Source organism: Balaenoptera borealis, assembly GCF_965194805.1.
Source record: "Balaenoptera borealis genome assembly, chromosome: 5".
Classification (NCBI taxonomy): Eukaryota; Metazoa; Chordata; class Mammalia; order Artiodactyla; family Balaenopteridae; genus Balaenoptera; species Balaenoptera borealis.
In genome coordinates this window covers 9,617,178-9,636,463 of record NC_138862.1, presented here as the reverse complement: position 1 = coordinate 9,636,463, position 19,286 = coordinate 9,617,178, and the positions used below count along the sequence as shown (strand labels likewise).

At 42.7% G+C, this 19,286-nt stretch overlaps 1 protein-coding gene and 1 pseudogene across 47 annotated transcripts in view; one reads left to right on the top strand and one right to left on the bottom strand.

Moving 5' to 3' along the window:
* Positions 1–19,286, bottom strand: part of SETD4 (SET domain containing 4) — a 472,148-nt gene that overhangs the window by 355,608 nt on the left and 97,254 nt on the right. For 4 of the 46 annotated variants that reach the window (XR_014245492.1, XR_014245493.1, XR_014245494.1 and 1 more), the window contains one exon: positions 6,959–7,060. The exons of the other annotated variants lie outside the window; for them this stretch is intronic. The gene's annotated coding sequence lies outside the window, so the exon portion shown is untranslated. The remainder of the gene's footprint in view (positions 1–6,958; positions 7,061–19,286) is intronic. 46 annotated transcript variants of the gene reach the window in all.
* LOC309630189 (large ribosomal subunit protein uL14 pseudogene) lies at positions 7,972–9,588 on the top strand (annotated as a pseudogene). Its single transcript has one exon. The product of its transcript is annotated as a large ribosomal subunit protein uL14 pseudogene (transcript).

The following is a 19,286-nucleotide window of genomic DNA, read 5'->3' as shown; positions in this document are numbered from 1 at the left end:
GAGATCTGGTACGGAAGATTTCCTCACAGCACTCAGAAGTAACCAACCCTGCTGATACCTTGATCTTGGACTTCCAGCCTCCAAAAGTGGGAGAGAATAAATTTATATTGTTTAAGCCTCCCAGCTTGTGGCACTTTGTTACAGCAGCCATAGGAAATTAATACAGACTTTGGTATCAGGAGTGGAGTGGCTTAAACTCAGAAACCTAATTGGCAAAGAACTGAGGGGCACCCATGAGACACACAGTGAGCTGATGTGAGTTAGACAGTGGGCAGACGGGGCACCGGTGACCCCAGGTGAGACCAGAAGACTCTCTTCCTTGGCCTCGACTGGAGGGGGTAGGGGGACCCCACATGCTCTGAGCACTGAGGGTCACCTGCCCAGTGGAGCCAGGAGCAGTCCTTACTGTCCCCATCCAGCTCAGTGCCCCTGGCCATTCCAGCCAGGAGCAGACATGTCTAATCTCTCCATGTCTAAACTCTCCAGGTCAGACCCCTGTCTCCTTCATGTTGAGAGTCCTCTCGACTGGCCTGTGGGTCTCTTGATGCCTACTTGACTATGAAGAGGGACAGCCTCAGCTCCTAGAAGATGGGGCAGGCATATGTCAATGTGGGTTCCTCTCTACTTAAATTAACCCTTCACCTAGTTGGTACAGAGGTGTAGCCAATGAAGCCAGTTGAAACTGGGGGTGCTACCCCGTAAAAGCAGAAGTCCTTCCCCATATACTCTTACCTCTGTCCTTGACCTCAAGCCTTGCCTAACAAGTAACCTACTGGCCTGTGTACTCCAACGCCTCTGTGTTGCCTCTGATCACTTGTCTGATGAACACGTCACTCTACCCTTTAAAATCCTAACCCCTCCGCACCCTCAGTGATTACAATTCCGGGGCCAGTGCTGTGGAACGGAGGCACAAGTGTAGCAGGGATGGTTTGATCTCTGTAAAATATTGCATTTATATTCAACGTCATCTTGAGCTGAACCCTCCAGATTTGGAGAAATCACTTCTCTTACTGAAATTTAATTACTTCTGTGATTTTGGTCTACCAGAAAAATACAATGTACAGAATATAAATAAGAAACAGAATAGGCAGTGCCAGATATCTGACTGCATTTTTCCTAATATAAAATATATAGGTCCTAATTCCCTTCAAACATCTCTTGCCCTGTAGATGAAATATAGATACCTTTATTTTTAATAAACAAAGGGGAAAAGGATCCTTTTGCAATATTTTCTTGGAAATACAAAATATCTAGCCATGTCAAGGATCAAATAACCTAAAATTAACCAAATAAAGCCTTAACCATTCCTAGTGTAGTCAATATTCAGTAACATGGAGGAATTATTTGTACATCAATGTTAAAGGGAATAAAGCAGAATTCAGAATTATATATTTGTAATATATATATATATATATATATATATATATAATCACACAATGATTATATACATGTATAGAAAATAGAAAAAAGGAAATGCTTCAAATAATGGTAATTATAGCTGAGTGATAGATACCAGGTGCTTTCTGCACCTTTGCGTATTTTCCAGATTTACTAAAATAAGTTTGGATTACTTTTTTTTTTTACCCTTTTTTTTTTATTTATTTACTTATTTTTGGTTGTGTTGGGTCTTCATTGCTGCGCACAGGCTTACTCTAGTTGCAGAGAGCGGGGGTTACTCTTCCCTGCGGTGCACGGGCTTCTCATTGTGGTGGCTTGTTTTGTTGTGGAGCACGGGCTTTAGGTGCGTGGGCTTCAGTAGTTGTGGCACGCAGGCTCAGTAGTTGTGGCTCACGGGCTTAGTTGCTCTGCGGTATGTGGGATCTTCCGGGACCAGGGCTCGAACCCGTGTCCCCTGCATTGGCAGGTGGATTCTTAACCACTGTGTCACCAGGGAAGCCCTTCTGGATTACTTTTTAGTCAGAGAAAAATGTTATATTTTATTCTGTTTATTAATAATACACATACTTGGGGGCCACAACTACTGAGCCTGCGCGTCTGGAGCCTGTGCTCCGCAACAAGAGAGGCCGCGACAGTGAGAGGCCCGTGCACCGCGACGAAGAGTGGCCCCCGCTCGCCACAGCTAGAGAAAGCCCTCGCACAGAAACGAAGACCCAACACAGCCAAAAATAAAAATAAATAAATAAATAATTTTTTTTAAAAAAAAGACAGATGCTTGCTTTAAAAAATAATAATAATAATAATACACATACTTTATAAAGTATATGAATACCTGATTACTTTTTGTATGTAAGCAATATTAGCCCATTACGTAAAATTTTATAGCCAAACACAAAAGTCATTATGAGTTGTGTATTGGACCCCATAGAAGCACACTATGCACACCTGTAAATAACAATTAAAGAAAATATATAGGTTGTTATCACTTGAGCAAGTTTAGTTTTTGGTAACTGATTCTGTTTCCATTTGCCACGAGAAATATATCCTCTTTATCTGTGTCCTCCCTTGCTTTTTTTAGGTGTATAAAATGACAGCTTATGTGAAAATCAAACTGAGGTCAAATTACCGATATTCTGTGTGTGGCTGGAGGTCAGAATTACCTTTGTAAAGAGCCCTGAGACCCAGAATGAATTTCTATTTATTCAGCAGTCTACCTCCCAAACTCAGCTAACAAAAAATGAAGAAAAGGGCAAAAGGGTCCCAAGCTCAGAGTTCAGCTTGTGTTTGCAAATGACCAAGAAAAAGAAAGATGGAAGCAGGCACAAACCAGAGAGAATAGGGGCTAGAAGTTCCTTGTATTTGTAAAGGCAAATGCTTGATTGGTTTGATTCAGCTTGAATCATTTCAGCTGCATGGTATTAGAGAGAAAAGAAAACTGTACACTGCCAGATGATGAAGAGACCCTTGATGTGCTTTGTGGGCTCCCTATATGTGTGTTATATGTGTGTGTGTGTGTGTGTGTGTGTGTGTGTGTGTATTTCTTTTTAATTTAATGGGCACCTACTATGTGCCCAGCACAGCGCTAGAAGCATAGATGCCGTGACAACTAACTGTGGCCCTAAACCCTAGGAAGAGTCTGGCCACTTCTTACTCACTTGTTGACCATGTTCTCTGACTATTTTGGGTTTTACTACATGTTATAGAGGCTTAATTCCCCTTCCAGAAATACCTGCTAAGTCCCATTGGTTTAATTGTGTATAATGCTTGTTTTGGCTTCAACAAAGAGACATCTGGATTATGGATTTCTGCAAAGACTGAAAAGTCAAGCCCTGCACGATAGAGCCCATGGAGCACTGCCTTTCCCATCATTATCCATCTCCCCCGCTCCTACTCCATGCTGCCTCACTGAGGTGAGTGATTCTAGTCTATTCAGGCTAATAGCATGTCGTTCTTAGTGAGCTGCTCCTAAACAGCGTGTTGCTTTTGCACACCCCTTGCTACTTTTATCTCATTTGTGCTTTACAACATCTTTGAAAGACAGATGGGAAAAGAAATATAAGTTGAGATGTAGAATGTTCTAAAACCTTGCAACTTAACACCAGTTTCCACTTTGATACTACTTAGTTCCATAGGCTGCTAGCTTTCTCCTTGCCTTCTCCAGCCTCGTCCCATTCCCACCCATTCTCTGTTATGGCACCAAAGGGCTTTTTCAGAAATGCAAATCCGATCATGATATTCCCCAATCTAATCCTGCCCAATGGCTGTATGTCACCAACCAAGAACAGTTGGAACTACTCAGTGTGTCTTCCTGGCTGCTTCCCTCCTACTGGGGCCAGTGTTTCAGCCCCATCAAAGCCTCTGCATGTGCGTTCTCCCCACCTGGACCACCTTCACCCCACCTCATCGCCAGGAGAGAAACTCCTACTCATCCTCCAAGGGCCAGCACAAGCATTCCATCCTCCATGAAATGTGTTTCTTAGAAACACTCAGCTTTTAATAAGGAAAGACATTTGAGTCAGTATCTTCTTTGGAAGAGACAGGAGAGTGGTCTTGACCTTGGAGAGAAAGTTACACTCAACCTCAGATAACCTGCATCTGAGCTTTTTCTTTCATCCAGTTCCCGTAACTAATGAAGAAGTGGACTCGGTACACCAGGATGAAAATCACGTTGATTTTACTACTAAAGCCCTAGGAAAATAAACAAGTCATGGAACCAGTCAGAGCTGGCAAGATCTCACAGGAAAATGCTCATGGAAACAAAAAATACACTTTGATATCTTCTGCCCTTGCAGAATATTTTTTCCACAGAAGTGTGTCTTTCACTATCATCACTATCCCCAAGAACTTGGGGGAAATAAGATGGTTGGATTTAGGGCCCACCCGAATCCAAGATGATTTTATCTTGAGACACTCAATTTAAGTACATCTGCAAAGACCCTTTTTCCAAATAAGGTCACATTCACTGGTTCCAGAGGAATGTACCTTTTGGGGGACCACCATCCAACCTACTACAGACAGCATGCCTCACTCTGATTGAAACCTTATCACTGACACCCCAGTTCTGAATCCTGGCTGACCACACTGCTTTCTAATTGTGGTTTCATTCCCAGGTAGCATGACCTCTCTGGAGTTCTTGAGACTTCAGCCTCTCTGCAGTTATGTTTCTTGTGGAAAATCAATGGATTGGAATTCTGGTTATACACTTGAGTCTCATAATTGACTCAAGTGTATAATTTCACTTGAGTGAAATAATTGTGTATCTGTGCTAGAGAGAGAAGAGCCCACCTCTTAATGTGTCAGCCCAATTCTATTCCTGAGCCTGCAGACGTGGAGCCCAATTGAAGCCTGGGAAATTAAGGTAATTTTCCTAAGGTGAGCCATCTAGGGAGGCCCCTAGAGAGACCGCCCACCGGCCATTCCACAGATGACCTTCCCTTGTGCCTGGCCAAGTGAGGACATAGAGGCAGAGAGGGCCCGAGCTCCTCGGGGAGCCAGTAGTCCGTCCAGGTCTTTCCACCCAGTTTTGTGCTGACCAGTGGTTTGGCCCTTTGAGTCAGTCTTCTGGAAGATAAGGAGTGGGGCCAGTCAAGATGGCAGAAGAGGTAGTGAAGAACCTTGAAGACCATCCTGAGCCCTAATGAACCATCTCAGTGAGCAATGCCCACTGTCCAAACACAAGCAGCCAGGAAGCCATGTGTAAGAAGCACATACCTCCTGAAGTGGAATCTGACATGCAACCTCGCCTCCTGGAGCAGGTGATGCCATATGCCAGCTGAAATCATATTTTCGAAGCTCTCCCTTAGCTACTATCTAAAAAGTCAGTAGAAACGATCTACACAGAGCCTTTTTTTTAACTGAAGTATAGTTGATTTACAATGTTTCAGGTGGACAGCAAAGTGATTCAGTTATATACATACATATACTTTTTCAGATTCTTATCCATGACAGGTTATTACAGGACATTGAATATAGCTCTCTGTGCTATGCAGTAGGTTCTTGTTGTTTATCTATTTTATCTATAGTAGTACACAGAGACTACTTAACCTATTGTGTGTTGCTGGTTTTGTTATTGCTGTGGGTATTTCTGCATGATTTCCAACAGATCTGGCTTCTTGGAGAAGCTGGTAGTTTTCCAGTGATTAGAACTATTCTCCATGAGAGGAAAAGGATGATAAACTAAGATCTTAAATGTCACGGTGACACTATGTGTGTGTCCTCAGAAAAACATTTCTGCTGAAAGATAAAAATCTTCTGGATGCTTTTATCTCTGAGCTTCTGGCAACTGTAGAAATTCCCTCATGGAGCACGTGGTCATTACCAGACCACAGACACTGAAACAGGGAAGAAGGACCTGATGTGAAAGGATGGAGGTAAGGGCAGGTTTGTGGGACCTGAGAGACAGAGGTAGCAGCAAGGAGCTTAGTGGCTCTAACTGAAGCCATCCTGGATTATGCTTTCTGAAGTTAATTTAACTTAAATTTACGTTCTTCTTTATGTGTGAGGTACATGGGCTATACTGAGTGTCCTGCCTGGCTTCCCTTCATTTTCTGTGCCAAAAATCAGCCTAAATGCTGTGTCTTCCCAGTCCCCCATCAATTCTGGCCAACCAAGTGGAAATGCAGAGGCAAGGAGTTCCAGCATGATCCTGTCCAGTCTCCTCCCAGTCACCTGTGTCACCAGACATAGATGAGAGATTGTCAAAAGTGACAGTGGGGGCTTCCCTGGTGGGGCAGTGGTTGAGAATCTGCCTGCCAATGCAGGGGACACGGGTTCGAGCCCTGGTCTGGGAAGATCCCACATGCCGCGGAGCAACTAGGCCCGTGAGCCACAATTACTGAGCCTGCGCATCTGGAGCCTGTGCTCCGCAACAAGAGAGGCCGCGATAATGAGAGGCCCGCGCACCGTGATGAAGAGTGGCCCCCACTTGCCGCAACTAGAGAAAGCCCTCGCACAGAAATGAAGACCCAACACAGCCATAAATAAATAAATAAATAAATAAATAAATAAATAAATAAATAAACCCAAAGTTTAAAAAAAAAAAAAAAAGTGACAGTGGTTTCTGGAGGCAAGAAAATGGCTTACCAGTATGAAGGGGCCAGGGAGAGGGCTGTGTACGTTTTGAATTTCATTTCAGACCTAACCTTCCCCTCAGTCTCTGCCTAATAGAAAAGAAATAGTGAAAGACTCACAGACTTAGAGAACGAATTTATGGTTACCGGGGGCGGGGGAAGGGGGGGGGAGGAGGGATATTTAGGGAGTTTGGGATTGACATGTACACACTGCTATATTTTAAATGGATAACCAATAAGTCCCTACTGTATAACACAGGGAACTCTGCTCAGTATTATGTGACAACCTAAATGGGAAAAGAATTTGAAAAAGAATAGATACATGTAAATGTATAACTGAATCACTTGGCTGTACACCTGAAATTATCACATTGTTAATTATAACATTGTTAATCAACTATACTCCAATATAAAATAAAAAGTTTAAAAAAGAAAAAAGAAAGAGTGAAATATTCTGAAAAAGATAAGCAGTGGAATCATTAAGTGCTTACTTTTAGGAGCAGTGTTCTAGAGACATACACTCACAGCTCTTCAGACAGGAAATAGCAATATAACTTCAGGAAATATCAATGATCTTCATGGCTTAGTATTTCCTGTAAAGGCGTAGAGAAAAGGGGGGGAAATGACATACTCAGCTTGCAAAAACTGCAGCTTCTAAAAAAAAAAAGAAAGAAAAAAAACTGCAGCTTCTAACACATGCCAATTCTTACTTATTTAAAGGCTTCAAAAGTCAACCCCATCGTGAATAAAGAAACATCCTTGGTTGAGGTTACTGTGTTTATTTTGGTTATTTACAATATTCTATCACACTGACACTCCAAATGCTAAGTTTCCTACAAGGATTTTGGAATATGTCATGTAAACCAACGACTAGTTTATAGTAGATATTTTTGCTACATTGAAGAGTTTTTCATTCTCAGGTAACGATCAGACAAGAGCCTTAAGTGACAACTTTTTTAAAGCTGTCTGCTTTTTTAATGGAAGTTTTCTTTTTTGAAGGTGAAGTATGCTGTTCTTTATGACAGCTTTGTTGACACCAACAGAAATTCAAAGTAAAGCTCTGAAAGTGAATCAGGTAGGATTACCTACATGTCCTTGGAATTCAGCTCGGCTTATGGGAAATTTGTCAATTATTTTCATATTCCATTTCCCAGGAAAACATAGTCCATGATCAACAGAAGCTCATTATCCCAAAGCAGCCAATCAAGGAAGCATACCCTGTCACCAGGTGAGATATGGCTACATCTGGGTCAACATCATGAAGAAGTACATTAGCAACGTGTAAACATGAGCAGTTTCAGGAAGACAGCCTTTGCATTCCTGCCTTGTGTTTAATCGAAACCAGGACACGGAACTCACGCTTCCAGACAAAAGTCAACTCTGCTTTGACCCTTGCTTCCACCAAGTTCACTGACACTTCAGGAAAGCAGAGAGTTGCCTGGATGAAACCAAAGAATCTTCTGGCAACCCCCAAATCCTGCCGCTGACAGCAGCCTATACAAAGTGAGTCTGAGAAATGTAATACATCTTAGGAATGCACCTGAAAAACAGCAATATTATATCCACCAGGGGAAAAGTCTTCCTGGGGATTAGTGTGGGCTCTGAAACTTGATTCTTCCCAAGCTTTCATAATTGTTATCCCAATTAATGGAACTGCAGACACCATTCTTCTATTCCCAGGTACAATCATGTCACGTTCTTCTGAAACTCACAAAGCCATTTCCTTCAACACTGCCCTCCGGGAGGGAGTCTTGAGGTTAATGACCCTCCACAGAAGACTATCATTTACGTACTGTACAAGTGCATTTTCTTTGCATTTCAGTCATGCCCTGACCTTGGAGAGGACGATGGAAAGGGGGATGCCTGATTGCCTTCCCATTTATAAACTGATTATTTTCCTATTGGCACCTTCATTCTGCAATCACTGACATAAAATCTTTTACCAAACAAAATGTAAGAAATGAGAAATTGATTGGATTTCTAAAGTTTACTTTGAATTCAGCCATTAATAAGAGGTTCTTTTAAGAAGAGAAGTCTAGAGAAGTGACTCCACACCAGAACCCAGCTGTGCTACTTTCCGAGGAGATGCGGCCACATCCAATCAAAGCGTAGAAACTCAGTCATTTTTAACTGAATTGACAGAGAAGTACTATTTTTCTACCCAAAAAAAAAAAAAAAAAAAAGGAAGGAAAGAATGCTTTCATGTAGATCTACGCAAGCTAAACTTACACCAAAAGCTCATGCAAGGTCGATGAATAACAAAGTTTTCTGCTCCCACCACAGACTCCTTGCCATGACGTGGCCCTCCCAGACAATCTTCCCCAGAGGGCAGCTCAGCTGCTTCCTTTCTCTTCTGCAGGTCTTCATCCAAATGCCACCTTTTAGGCAAGGCCTTCCCTAACCACCTGTTGACAATTGTAAAGCCTCTGCCCTACCATGCCCACCTGCTTTCTCCACTCAACTTTCCTTTATAGCACTTCTATATCTGAGATTCTTTACATTTTGTCTAGTCCTTTATTCTGCTTATTGCATGTCTCCCCTCAAGAGAAGGGATGCTCCATGAGGACCAGGAGATAACAACCCCTAAACAGAAATCATCATGGAGCAGACACTCCGTAAATATAATGATATAAAATGTTTAAAATGGAAAGTCAAAATAAAATCACCCAGCTTTTTGTCGCTTTCCAGCATTCAAGATGTCAAAGCAAGGACATGGTGGGTCCTCTGGTGTGAAATTCCGGATTTCCTTGGGTGTTCTGGTTGGAGCCGTGATCATTTGTGCTGACAACACAGGAGCCAAAAATCTGCATATCATCTCCGTGAAGGGGATCAAGGGACAACTGAATAGACTTCCTGCTGCTGGTGTGGGTGACATGGTGATGGCCACAGTCAAGAAAGGCAAACCAGAGCTCAGAAAGAAGTGGTAATTAGACAACGAAAGTCCTACCGGAGAAAAGGTGGTATGTTTCTTTATTTTGAAGATAATGCAGGAGTTGTAGAAAACAATAAGGCGAGACAAAAGATTCCGCCTTTCACAGGACCAGCTGCAGAAGAATGTGCAGACTTCTGGCCCAGGATTGCATCCAATGCTTGCAGCATTGCATGATTCTTTGGTGTATTTGTAAAAAACTAAAAATAAAAATTATTTGCTCCCCCCCCAAAATAAAAATTAAATAAAATAAAATCGCCTGCCACGAACAAGTAACCACCTTCTCTCCACTAAGGTAGACAGTATGGTGAAGCCATTGCCCAGGGAGCCGAGGACGAAATAGGAGGAGAAACATTGCTCATGCCCTGGCACACTGGATACTAAGCCTTGTGCCTTCCATTCCACCTTGGAGCCCTGATCCCTGTGCACACCTCCACCTGAGAGACTAGAGGGAAGAGGGGAGACGTTCCCTCTGGTTTCCAGCTTGCTTGTCAACTCACTGGTGAGTTGTATCCAGGACCGACTTCACGGGAATGCAGCCTGCATCATCCCACAAGTCTCCGCACTCGGAAGGGACCCTGTGTTTGGTTTAATGCTCTGCTGTCCATACCTTGAAATTCTTAATAATTTTACCTTCCAATTTGTCTTTTATAAGTGAAATTCAGTGGGACAATGGAAGATGCGTATGAGCAGAGGAGAGTCATGAAATAAAGGAAAAACCTTCATAGTTTAGTACCTTTAACGGCACTTTTCCCTACTTTTCAACAAGCAGCCCCATTTTCACTTTGCACTGGGCCCCCAAAATTATGTAGTCGGTCCTGGTTGTATCCATGTTATTTCTGGAGAGCAACAAAAACTTTCTAAGGTAGAGGAAATCCATTCTGTCCTATATGGTCTGTTCTCCCAGCTTGAAAGCAATGGGGTCATCTTTTTGGCTGGCAATCACCTCCATCACCAAGCTTAGATTCAATTAAAGTAGAAATTAAGGATAGCATTTGAGGCAATGAGTTGATTTTGGAGAGAAAGAAAAAAATAAAGAAAATTCTGTTATAAAAATAATTACTGAAAATGTTAACAACAGTAGCTTGGAAACTCTTTTTGTTGTCTGAGAACTTTTCAAAAAGTTATTTATTGAAATCATATGACTATATCTACTACAACTACACCATGTACGGAAAGAAAATGGTTTAATCCACCTCTTCCTGGGGAGAGTAGAGATTAGTGACATTACCCAAGGCGTCTCAAATACTGGAGAGAATTCGGCCATTAGACAATGACGCAAATTAATAAAAGGCAACGCGCATCTTTATTTTCACAACTTCCTAATTTTGAGAAAACTCTATGAACTCACAGGTTAAATTAAAATAAGAAAAAATTTAAACGAGCTGCTAAAAAATAAAAGTTAGATGGGTCATTCATAAATTAAATGATCATGACACCCAAATTTGGTAACTTGCAAGAAATAAAATAGTTTTAACCTCATATTCCCAAATGAGTAATATTTTTCTAATAGCCAGCCCTTCCCTATGTCTCTATTTCCAGGATGCTGTCAAAGAAGATGCAAGACCTGAGCAGTAAAATCAAACACCTGTAGGGGCCACACATAACACAAATGTGTGACTCAGATTAGATACAAGATAACAGAGGAGATGGGACAGTAAGAACTACACGTGTCCCTTATAAAGAGGTGTTTCATTTCATTTTGTTTTGTTTTGAAGGGGGCCTGTGTTAGTCTGGGTCTTCTGAAAAGCAAAAACCAAGAGAGGATTAAATGTACGAGTAATTTATTAAGGGAAATACCTATGAAAGAACATGGGAAAGGAGCCAGTCTCCAAGAGGTGACGGACCGTGATGCAGGTGTGACGTGAGGGAAGGAGAGAGGGAAGGAAGGGAATTTGCATGGATGTCTCCTGGGCTGCCTGGAGCTCCACAGAAAGTTCGCCAAGGCCACTGGGGGAGGCCTGAAGCCACCGTCAGAGGCGTCCCATCTCTCCCAGAAATGGACCTGCCTCAGTTTCCTGCCTCACTCAGCCTTGGAAGGCATGGCCTCAGTACCAACCAGTGATGGATGCCAAAGCTCAGAAGCTGGGGCTTCTGAGAACCACTGGAGGTACGAGGTCATTCTCACGGCCCTCAGGGTGCCCACAAAATACACCTGCAGACCCGCAGGTTGAGACTCTTCCTGAGCCCAGGTTACAGTTACTTTCTTCATTCTCTCGACATCTCTCCCTTGATGAACCACTGCTGTCTTCCTGTATCTATACATCTCTTCAGACACAAGGAGAGTTTAGTCATCCAGTTCAGAGACATTGAAAGGATTCATCAGTTGAAAAACAGGACTTGCACTGCCAGAAGCAAACATTTTCAAAACCAGCTGTCCTTATAGATCTGTCGGAAGTCAGTCACTGAAGTTGCCTTCAGGCCAGAAAATTTGGATCAGGTGTCAGATTGTTCCATGTCCCCACAGAGGTCACGGTGCCCTTTGCTGAATGTGGTTCCAGAGCCAGATAAGTTACGTAGGAACAAACAGCATTTTTTTAACCAGTTAATTTTATACCAGTTTTTGAAACATAAAGGAATCTCTCATCCTCTTCTTTTTATACAGAAAAGTGTTCCCCTTGGGAAAGTTCCAATGATCCCACAGTTCCTCCCATGGATACAGAAATAGCATCAGTGTTACACTTAGAAAGTTGAGAAGACAAAACCCTGAGCACTACCAGACCCAGGGCCTGTGAAAGTATTAGCAGCAATGTTGCCACACAGCAGGGCCGGAAGTATCATGGCTGTGTTCCCCAAGGGGGCCTCAAGTTAGCAAAATTATTCTGCTGAAGGCTGAAAGAAAATAAAGAAGAAAGCTCCCTGTAAATACAGAACCAGTGACGAGAACAACAACAAAAGGGCATCCTTTTAAAAACACAAATGAAATATGAAACACGAAGGAAGATTAACAGCTAAGCCTTCACAGGGGGGAACCAGAAAAAGAGGAAACTTTGTTGTTGATAATGTCCAAAATGCCACCTGAGAAAGCTGAGTGCAAGGGGCCTATCATGGGGAAACGATGGTCTTCTTCAAGATCTTTTCTCTAAAGGATCCAATGCCCCTAAAATAACATGGCATGCATTTTGGGGAAGAGATGAGTAGAGAAATACTTTGTCAAGAACTAACATGGGGTGATTGCCAGGGAGCAAGCAGACGACTGAATAAAAAGGGGAATGACAGTTATATGAAGGTATAGATTAAAGAAAAATCAACTAAGTGTAAACTTAATACATGTACATTTTATTGATATAAGTTATGCTTCAATGAAGTTGAAAAATCTTAACAGAAAAAAAAAAACTAACATGGGGTATAGAAGAATAAAAATGTGAGACTTGGGTGTGAGCCACATTTTACTGATATTGTTAACCAAGTGTGTGGTTACACTGTGTATTCTAAAAATGGAATCGTGACATGATCTGTGTGTTGCCTTTCCAGGTGATGTGTCTTCTACTAGGACATTCAAACATCCTCAAATCCATCCTGACCCCCAACAAACAGCCTGCCCTCATGTTTTCTTTCAGGAAATGGCAGCCCTGTCTATTCTGGAAACCTATCCATGTTGGAAAACTTCTCTTCTCCAGCCTTATACAACCCATCATCAAGACCTCTCGGTTTCACTTTCTCTTGACTCCATCTGCTTCTTGTAACCATAACCTCCACCGTGGTCTAAACGAAGGTCACTTTTTTCCTACTCTCCAGAGACAGCCATCCAACTGGTCCCCTTGATTCGACTCTTTCTCCACACCTCCCATCCTTCTCCAAAGAACAGCCAGTGATCTTCCCAAGACATAAATGGCTCATATTGTTCTACTGTAGTCTCAACCTCTCCGGTGGCTTCCAATTCTGCTTTAACTACAAAGACCCTCATCCTCAACATGCCCGACAAGATCTTCATGTGTGTAGCCCCCCTTGCTAATACATCCACCCCATCTGCTCAGTCCCTACATGGCAGCAACGCCACCTTCTTCCGGTTCTTCAAATACTGTGCTCTTCGTTGCCTCAGAGCCTTTGCAAATACTGTTCCCTCTGCCCCCATCTCCTCACCTCTTCCCTCCTGCATTTCATGGAGTTCAGAAGGATTTTCCTCAAGAAAGCCTTCCCTGCCACATCCTTAACTACCCCGTCACAGAATAACTGAGGTCCTTTTCACACTTTTTGTAGCATGGTTGCCATTTTGGTGTATTTATGGGATGATTTGACTAATCTCTGTCTTTATATCTAGAGTGAGGCCAGGAACCATGTCTGTTTTCTCAATTATTTCCCTTGTGGCTAGCCCAGCACCTGGCACAGAGGTGAATAATTGTGTTGGATGGATGGATGGATAAGTACAAAAATATTATAAATGCATAAACCAAATACATCTTTCCAGGGGCAGAAATAAATTTCCAGTGTAGATAAACGCTAATGGGTAAATATACCACATTTTCAATGTTTTAATCGTTTTGAATAGGTAATACATTTACATGCTTCAAATCTAAAAGATATCCATTGAGAAGATTTGTTCCTACCCTGTATCTTTCTATTCCATTCTTCACCACCCCTATAAGGCACCCTACTTCTACTAGTATCTTATATCCTTGTATCTTCACGCAGATACAAGCAAATACATGTTCTTAGTTTCACTTTTTCTTACACAAAAGAGAGCATGCCATACACACTGTCAGTTTACCGAGAGCTTCTTACTCTTCTGTACAGGTGGGTGGTAGTCTGTTTATTTAACCCTTCCCCTCCTCTTTCTTTTTTTCTTTTTTTTTTTGCTCTTTCAAACAAGAGTGCCATGAATAACACTGTGCATGTGTCATTTTGTAGTGTCCAGGTCTAACTGTACAGTCAACTCCTACAGAAGTAGGATAGCTGGGTCAAAGTGTAAATACACTGGTAATTTTGCTAGATTGCCATCTATATGCATTTTAAAGTCTCATTTTAGAAATCTATAACTTCGAAAAAAGGTAAGTTAGGAGATAGCGGGGTAAGCCTCAGAGCCAGAAATGTCTGGGTTTGAATCTTCGCTCTATTATTTATCAACTGTGTTAGCACGGGTTAGATAACCTCTCTGAGCCTCAGTTGTGTGGCTTCAAACAACTCCCAAACCTCCATCTGCAGCTGAAACTCTCCTCACTTGTCCCATTGCCAACTGGATACCTCCTCCTGTTTGCCCCACATCCTTAAGCTGCAAATATTGAAAACAGAACTCACGATCTGTCACTTAAACTGGATTCTATTCGTGCATTCTCCAGTCATCCAGAGACACAGAGACCTGAGGGTTTTCTTCCGCTCTTTCCCCTTCTACCCACAGTCCCAATCCAGTCACCAAATCCTGGTCATTCTTCTTCCCCAGTCTTCCTGGAATCTGTTTCTCCCTTTATTCTCTTTCCATCTGTCCCACTGTAGCTGTTCATAGCTTCCCAACTGCACTGTTACAAAAGGGACCAGGCAAGTTTTTCTGACTCTGGTCTCAGGGCCTTTTAGGACAATCTCGCTAACCAGCTGTCAAGTGATCCTTCTAGAACATTAACCAGGTCTTGTTTCTCCCTGCATGAAAGCCACTTGTTTGTCCTCCACCTTCTGGGGGCAGGTGTCTAAATAAACAGCATGTAAGCCGTATGAACCACAGCCTTCTCTCAGCTTCACCTCCAGCCCCTCGCCTGGCCTCTGGCTACAGCCAACTTCTGCCTTCCTCTGGGAACCCATCTCACCCAAACAGATTTCTCTTTGCACAAGGAACTCTTCCTGTATGTTTTTCATTCATTTATTCATTCAGCAAATATTTCTGAGTGGCTAAGATGTGACATTTATCCTTTAATTTAAAAAAAAAAAGATGTCTGGCATGCCTCAGATTACTGGACCCCCAGAAGCTTCATTGGTGCAACAGATCCCTGAATTTTCATAGGGTTAATCTCCCACCTCTGCTACACAGGTGTCTTACTAAGGCAGTATTTCTCAACATGGCACTATTAAAATTCGGGGACAGACAATTCTTTGTTGAAGGGTGAGGGTTGTCTCAAGCATTGTAGAATGTACATCCCTGGACTCTACCCACTAAATACTAGTTACTCACAATCCCCCATTTTTAACAACCAAAAGTGTCTCCAGACATTCTCAGCTGTACCCTGGGAGTTAAAATCCCTTGATCGAGAACCCCTGTATTAGGGCATCTATGATACTTGCAGCACCTTGATCAGTAAGTCCAAGTAGCATGATGTCATTAATAGGTGGGCAGAATGATGTTCAGTAGAATGTCAGGATGAGCAAGGTCCCAGCAGACATGTAGACAGCGAATGTATACTGCTGCCCTTGCCATGTGAAGGCCAACCACTCTAGATTCTCCCCGTTGATGGGGATTGAGAAGAAAGCATCTGCTAGATCAGTAGTCCCATAACCAAGTTTGAGAATGTGTGTTGATCTTCAACATTCAACACATTCAACACATCTGGTACAGCAGCTTCAAAACGGATTATCACCTGAATAAGTTTAAGGTGGACTAATAACACCTGCCATAATTCATCTGGTCATTACAGGGATGCAATGGGTAAATTGAATGGAGATATTACAGGAACCACCACTTTGCATCCCTTATGTCTTTGATGGTGAATATCTGTAATTCTTCCCTAGGATACAATATTATTTCTGATTACCTATCTTGAATAATGGGGGAACAACAGTTTCAGATAGTTTTATTTGGCCCTTCCTACCATAATGTCCCACACTCCACAAGTCAGAAAACCTATTGGGAGTTCTGCCAACCATTAAATATATCTATCCTATTTGGGAATCTGAGAAATAACCACAGGGTAGTTTTGTGCACCCAAAGAGCCATTATAAAATGGACTTTGGAGAAGACTTAATTTGTCACCTGGCCTCCTAAAGCTGCTAATCTAACTATGGGACCAGTATGTGGCATTTCAGATACCCTGGTACTACTGTCAGCTTAGACCTTATATATAGTAGTTCTCAAAAAGTCTGGCTAGTCCCCATCCCCTAGCACTAGTTACTTGGGGAAATATCTACAGATCCCTTGAAGGGGAGGATTCGAGGAATAAATTTTCATGTATACTAGTGAGAAATAGTAATGTTCTTCTTCAAGAGGACCTCAGCCTCCCTTAGAATCTACAGATTCTAGACATGTAAACTGACCTACATTTGAAAACCAAGCAAGAAGCCATAATTTTCCACTGCAGGGACTGATGATAACATTCTGCTCTCCAGCTTTCGTTTTTGTTATTATTATACAATTTTAACAACACCCTAGTCAGCTGTCCATCTGTCTCCTGTCTAGAAACACCACAGTCTGTTAGTCATTGCCACACATCTCTGAAGGTTAAGGCACCCTAACTGCTACTCTGTGGTGCTTCCGGTTATAATAAGCATGGGTACCTTTGCCTCTGGCGGTTAAGAGCTGCCACCTAGTCTTTTAATTGTGGAATCTCATTACCCCCACTGACATCAAGGAGTCTATGGCAATGTTTATCACCATTAAGCTCAGCCTACAGAAGACAGACACCAACCTCTCAAAGATGTCAGTGAGCCCTTAATTTGTGACTTTGTATTGCCTTCAGAGGAAGTGTCCTACAGTCTCTTTCAAGAAACAGAGTTAAGTGGAGGGTTCTTAGGTTTTACATAGTAAATCCATTCTAATATTCCCAACTCTTTGAGCCTTACCCTTTCTTCACACTCCTGCACCTTCACTTTATCAACTGTAGGCCATCATCCTGCCTAAATGTCAAGGAGCCACCCCTACAGACCAGCTCCAGGTGACCATGACAATCTAACACCCCCAAGACCCACTCCTACACATCTTTGCTGGTGCACATTTGACGGTTCCTGTATGTCCTCTGACACATAGATTGTTTTCCTTGGAGCAGAGAGCTGTGATCAGACCTGACTCTGGCTATTACCCAGGAGACAACAACGGATGATAGGGACCGACAGTGAGAAAAACAATGGTCAGCTGTGAAGCATCTCCTCTGGGAGGTCACGGTGTGATCCCCTGGGAAGGGGAAGCTGATCTCTTCAAGTCATTGGGACAGCTTCTGCCAGCCAGGAAGCTTCAGGCCATTTGGGATCCAATATTCTCAGTCTCAACCAGGCAAATGTCACCATCCAAGGGTCCCACTTTTTTCCTCATCAGGGAATTTCCTTTGACATTGAGGAGCCACTAAGGCTGTACATTTACTCTTTACGTTTCTAACATCTTATCATCAGATCCTGCTTTAAAAGTCTTCTGCCTTGCAGCTTGAGGAGATGAGAACCCCCTTTACAGCTACCACAGGAATACCCTGGCTTTCAAAGAGAGGCTCAAGATAGCACCTATCATTTTTCTGCAAGGCTTCCAGAGCCTTCAGAAGTGATTACCCCACATTACCGTCCTAATATTTATTGCCCCAAAACGGATTGAGTGCCAAAGTGAAATGATATCCCCACACTTTACCTCCCACCTCCTCCTCATCGTATTTAACTTCAGATAAAGGCTTTAGTAATCGTGATGCTACCATATGTGGAGGGTTGTCACCACGCACTCACCACTGCCAAAGTCCACCAGAGGGCCTGCTTTCTAGAGCCAACCTAGGTTCCCACTCTCTTGGCCCAGGTTCTCTAGACAATAGACCCTGGGGCATATGTTTATTTGCTAGTACTTCATTCAAAGGTGTGATCCTAGAGAAGGGGGTGGGGGAGGGATAGAGCAGCGAGGCAGGGGAGAGGGAGCCCAAATGCACGAGGGCAGGGTACTGAGTTGGCCAAAGCTTTGTGACAGCCTGGCTGATTGTGCAGCCTCACGTGATGTCTTCAGGAAGGTTGTAGGAACTGTTGCATCTCAGAACAGTTTCTAAGGAGAAAGGAAAAAGAACTCATTGACCAGCCCCTTCCTATCTGCCGCCTCCCACTGGGTGAAGTTGGCCCCATGGGGTTTTCATCTCTCCACATTTCCAAGATGTCCCAGCCTCCTTCGGGGCGGTGGCCTCTTCTTGCTAGTCAGGCTGCACGGAGAGTGGCAGCTGCAGTAATCTGACGTCGTGACCACAGGAACAGAGCAAGTCATTGCTGGCGCAGCTCCAGCCAGCAGGCAAGAGGGAGGTGCAGATCTGGGCGGGTACAGAAGCTGAGTCTGGCACAAGCCCTGAACACTACCCTTGCATTTGGATTAAATAACGTCAATGAGTTGGATCTAAAGGAGGTCATTTCAGCACAGACACAAGATACAATAACGTGCGAAATCTTTTCTTATCCTTTTCAAATTCATGTCCTTAGATTTTTTTTTTTTTAAGAAAGAAAGCTGTATAGCAGCTAAGATGTTGACATTTCCTTAATACATTCATTGAACTTGAGAAACTAACCACAGATTTTCAGGGAATTCTACCTGTTTAACCAAGAAAGTTAATGTAGGAAGCCAGAAATGTTTTAAATTATAAATTCTATGCCACTGGGCACAGTCTAACAGCTCACTACTGCTATTCTGTCAGATGGATTTTTTCTCTAACTAGTCAAATTGCATAAATTCTCCACTTCTATTTGTACTTTGTAGCCAAAGCTCCTTCAGCTTCTTACAGCTTCACCAACTCCCCAGCTGAAGGACGTCTCTGACTGCAGGGCAACTCCACCTGTGTGCTTGGGGGGAAGAGTTAACTTGTCCGAAACTACAATTTGGTAAAATACAAGACAAAGGGCTAGAGAGAAAGGAAAGGATTTTTTTTTTTAAGTCTCCCATTGGTACTTACCGTGAGCCAAATTGAATTTGAGGGACTTGTGTTTTTAATTGTAAAATGTACTATATCTGACTTCATTACAGATTCTGCTCTTAAAGTGACATATTTTACCTGGATTAGGAAAATTGTTCTTTAAATACTGCAGTGATG